Source organism: Rattus norvegicus, chromosome 19 (assembly GCF_036323735.1).
Source record: "Rattus norvegicus strain BN/NHsdMcwi chromosome 19, GRCr8, whole genome shotgun sequence".
NCBI classification, from domain to species: domain Eukaryota; kingdom Metazoa; phylum Chordata; class Mammalia; order Rodentia; family Muridae; genus Rattus; species Rattus norvegicus.
The window spans coordinates 27,521,681-27,526,894 of NC_086037.1; the positions used below are offsets into that span (position 1 = coordinate 27,521,681).

At 42.0% G+C, this 5,214-nt stretch overlaps 1 non-coding gene across 1 annotated transcript; it reads left to right on the top strand.

Annotated features, from left to right (window-relative positions):
- Nucleotides 1–934: 934 nt before the first annotated feature.
- Nucleotides 935–1,122, top strand: LOC134483719 (U2 spliceosomal RNA). The gene has a single exon (XR_010060602.1). It is a non-coding gene; the product is annotated as a U2 spliceosomal RNA (small nuclear RNA).
- Nucleotides 1,123–5,214: the final 4,092 nt, after the last annotated feature.

A 5,214-nucleotide genomic window follows, 5' to 3' on the forward strand; every position in this document is an offset into this window, starting at 1 on the left:
GGTTTTTATAATCAAGCCTTGAGGAAAATTTGGCTTTGGAGAAGGAGATGCTCAGTGGCTCTGCCTCAGGAAAGTCTCCTGGAAAGGACACCTCAGCTTATGCTCAGTACAGGGAGAACATTAGCAGGGATGTAAAGTCTGTTCCCCATGACATCAGCTGTCCCTTCTTGGGACATTGTATTGTCTCCTAGAGAGTTCTTGGCGTCCTCTACTATGTCACCAATGTTGTAGTGACAACCAGTGCCCTAGTTTCTCTCAGTCTGAGTCTGGCAGATACATCCTAAGACATGTTTTCCAGTCTTAGAAGTGTTTTGGGAGGGGGGATGTCGGTTGTGGAGAGACTAGGGTGAAGGAGTCTGACCTTTCGTCTCAAAGACATGATTGACCAAGAAAGTGGTTCTGGGGAATGTGGAGTAAGTTCTGGGCAGTGTCTTTTGAGCTTTCTGTGGAGGCGGGGTGGGGGGAGGGATGGTGGGGGTCCTGCAAGCTTAAGCTGACCTTTCTGGACAACTGACAACTGACAACTGGAGCATCTACAAAGGAATCGAATTTCCATGAATATCACAATTCCTGAAGGTCATGGATTTCAGAACATTAATTTTCCCATCCCCAAAGAAAGGATATGGTAAGGCCAATGCTACTATTCTGTGAACTTCTGGCCTTTACTTTTAAATTTGATTTGTGGCTTGTTTTTTGTTTGTTTATTTATTTATTTAGTTGGTAATATTATTTATTGCCAAAGTCAAACATCTGGGTTACATCCTGGGACCCACATGACAGAAGGAGAGAAATGGCTCCTGAAAGTTGTTTGGTCATGTGCTGCACACACACACACACACACACACACACACACACACACACACACACACAGACACTCATACTCATACTCTCACTCATACACACACAAACTTTAAATCAATAGTAATTTTTCTTAATCGCTTCTCGGCCTTTTGGCTAAGATCAAGTGTAGTAATTTTTCTTAGAGTCTGATATAATTGGTTCTAATACAAAGACAGCCTGAGTGTAGTTACTATATAATTAAATAGTACTCATGCTCTCAGGCAAACAGTTTAAAGTTTATAGGTACCTAATAAACTAGCATTGGGACATATGAAGAACATTTAAATGTTCAGCAGAAATACAAAGAACAACTAATTTAATTTGTTAAAAGTGAAAGCTTATACAATTCTGAAGGTTTTTATACTGGTTTTATTATACATGTAACTATGAAAAGAAAACATACATACTTGATCAATGAAATGAGGAAGAGTGATTTAATGAACAGAAAAATGGATGGTACTTCAAAATTTCCATGATTACATATTATCTATTTAATTCCCTCCACAATAGCAAGAAACGGACATTATTATTTATGCGACATTACAGATACATAAACCGAGAAAATATTGTTTGGCCTGATTTTCTGAGCTTTTTAAAGGTTTAGTTAATTGACAGAGCTGTGGTTTAAAATTAGGGTCCATATTCTTCTGTTTTAAATGTGTGCCTTTTCTTTCTATTTTTTTCTCCATCTTTATTAAATTGGGTATTTCTTATTTACATTTCAATTGTTATTACCTTTCTGGGTTTCCAGGCAAACATCCCCCTAACCCCTGTCCCTCCCCTTCTCTATTGGTGTCCCCTCCCCATCCTCCCCCCATTACCACCCTCCCCCCAACAAGCCCCTTCACTGGGGGTTCAGTCTTGGCAGGACCAAGGGCTTCCCTTTTATTTCTAGTGGGTGCTGCTCTCCCTGCTCTGTGGGAAGTGGATAGGGGGAAGGCCCGGGCCTGAGGTGAGTTGGAACTGGGGTAGAAAGGCATAGGGTCTCCTAGGTGAGAATGTCAAACTGCCACTGCTGCTGCAGCCACCATGGAGAAGCCCTTGTTCCTGCTGCAGGGAGGAGAGTCTGGTGCCCACAAGATGGCTGAAGGGGAGCTGAGAGTGGACAGCTTCATCACCCGCCTGCTGGAGGTATGAGGATATCGTCCGGGAAAAATTGTGCAGATGACTGAAGCAGAAGTCCGAGGGCTGTGTATCACGTCTCCTGAAATCTTTCTTAGCCAGCCAACAGCTGTGAACACAGGTTTCTTTTGGAGAACAGGCCTGTGCAGGCCCAGAACCTAGGTGGGACAGTTCAAGCTACCCTTTTTCCATGGCCAATCTCAGATCATATTCAGAAAGTATTTCTTGGGCTAAAGAGATGGCTTAGTGGTTAAGAGCACTGACAGCTCTTCCAGAGGTCCTGAGTTCAAATCCCAGCCACCACATGGTGGCTCACAACCATCTGTAATGAGATATGATGCCCTCTTCTGGTGTGTCTGAAGACAGTCACGGTGTACTTGTATATAATAAATAAATAAATAAATCTTTAAAAAAAAAAGAGTATTTCTTCCAGGTGAGGAATTTCCAATTTATGGAATTGAACTAACTTACTGATGGTGGAAGTGACACAGAGAGTTAAAGTACAGAAGGAATAATCCAGAATGTCCACCAACAGTTGCTGTCACACCAGGGCTTTTAAAAGCTCAGCTGTTAGAGAAGCAATGTAGTCTTTGGTTATTCTCAAGCTTAGGTCTTCTAGTCATTATAAGCTGACCATGACACAAAAAGAGTCATCTATATCAAAATAGAGAATAGTAACTAGATTCACACCACACTATCACATTACTACTGTATTTGAGGTTCTCAGTTACTATCTAAGAACCTGGAAGAGGCCTGGGTCTTGCTACACATACTCATAATTTATGTCCCCATTGTCAGCTGAGATTCTTCATGCAGCCTGGGGTCAAGGAGGTCATCCCACAAAGCACAAAACACCCATCTCAGATAAACATGTATGGTTTATTGAATCCAAAACATCCATGAATTTCAGGACACAATTAAATGTTGAAACCTAAGGATAATAGATAGAGAAGAGAATTAAGATTTCTAGTTCATAGATCCAGTAAACACCTTCAACAAATCATAGCAGCAAACTTCCATAAGGTAAAGAAAGAAAAGACCATAAAGGTACAACAAGCCTACAGAACATCAAACTAATTGTACCAGAAAAATTCCTCCATTCACATAATAATTAAAACGCTAAATGCACAGATCAAGAAAGAACATTAAAAGGGGTAAGGTATAAATATCTAGTAACAAATAAATTCAGACATATCTGAATTACACCAGACTTCTCAACAGAGATTCTAAAAGTCAGAAAATCTTGGGCAGATGTAATGCAGACACAGGCTCCTATATCCAGCATAATCCTCAATCACCATAAAAGGAGGAACCAGGATATTTCATGACAAAACCAAATTTAAACAATTCTTTTCTCTAAGAAAGCACAACAGAGGCTAATAGGAGGAAAACTCCAAGACAGTGAACTAAACTATACCCAAGAAAGACCAAGAAATTAATCTTCTCTCAATAATTTAAAAAAAGATAAGCACACAAACAAAATTTCACCTATAACCAGAAAAAGAAGAGAAAGCAGCAATCATTGGCTTTAATATCTGACCAGATCCTCTTTCCCTAATCCCCAAGCTCCCAGGGGCTAAACTGCCAGCCAAAGTGTATGCAAGGATGCTCTATGGTTCAAGGTGAGGCCTGTAGCCCCACCAAAGGCAGATCCTAGAGGTGTGAGGTGGGGATATGTGTGGATATGTGTGGGTGCAGGAGCACTGTCACATAGGCAAAGCTGAGCAGAAATGGGATGTAAGGTTTGATGAGGGGCGTGTGGAAAGCAGGACAACAGTTGAAATGTAAAGAAATAAAATAACCGATTAATAAAAAATTGCCAAAAATAAAATAACAAGTAAAAAGGTAAATGAAAATTAAACCAAACCAACCAACCAAACAAACAAAAGCCCCTGTAGTGGATTGGCCTAATGCTGCTTGTATTTTAATGCTAATTTGTTGAACTCAAGACTGGTTAACCCCAAATAACTGACCCTGCTCCCAGTTAACTGTGATTATAAAGAAGCCAACACCAACAGCCAACAGCAGAGAGATGGGGGAGGGGAGCTTTGAGGGCTTTGCTAGAGAGGATCATGAGGAGGGAAGAAGGAAGAAGAAATTGCCAAAGAATAAAGGAAGAACATGTGTGATGGAGAGGAGAGAGGAAGAGGACAGCAGCCATGGTTAAGGGAGAGGAGAGCCTGGTCCTGAGGGCTGTCCAAGTGAAACAAAAACAGTCAAGATGCTACACAGTCAGTAAGAGCAGCTCTCAGGCGAGCAGAGATCAGCAGAGACCCCAGACCAACAAGATACGAAAGCATAACTCCATCCAAACTCCCCCTCAATATCCCGTGTCCTCCATGGGTCTGGCCTCAGTGTGTGTCCTGCGTCAGCACATGTGTCTGTCTCAGCTGACATCACTCTGCCCATCAGCCCGAGCCCCAGGAAACAGTGAGAAACTACAGCAGCCCACCAGAAGGGTTTTTGCTGTGGTTCTATGAAGTCCCAACAAATGCAGCTCAACTACAGAATGCAAGGCAGACCAATGCATGTGTGTCCTTAGTGCAGAACCCTTCATCACGTGTCCTTTCACATGCGTGCTTTAGCAGAACATCCTTTTACCTGCCTCTGCTTCAGTGAAACGTTCCTTCACACATCTGCCTTAGCCTTTCACCTGTGTCCAATTCAGGGAACCACTCCTTCAGGTGTAGAATTTCTCTAGATTAGCAAACCGCATACAGAACATTCAGAACAAAACAAGGTGTGTGGTCAGCATGTCCTTGAGCCAAGTCCCTTCTCCTCGTCAGTGACAGCAGGTGTGTTACAGCAACAATATGAAATGGCTGGCAGGCATGGAACAAAATGGCAAAGGTCTTCTGGGGGATGTCAGACCGTACCAGCCAGCAGCTCAACTGAATTTTTAAGTTTTGATGTTACAAGTGAATATACTTGACCTTCAAACGCTGAGAGAGCCCATTATAATATGAACTATATAAACTAGGCCAAGACCACCTCTAGGGCAAAGGCCCTCAGCCTGTGGGTCGTGACCCACACAGGGTCTCCTATCAGACAGTTTACACTACAATAAAGATTCATTACAGTAGCAAATTTACAGTTGTGAAGTAGCGACAAAATAATTTGTAGTTGGGGTCACCACAGCATGAGGAACTGTTCTAAAGGGTTGAGGCCATATGAAGGTTGAGAAACACTGCTCTAGGAAATTATGTTTTCTTTCTCTTTCATATTTTTCAGACAGAATCTCAAACTGTAGCT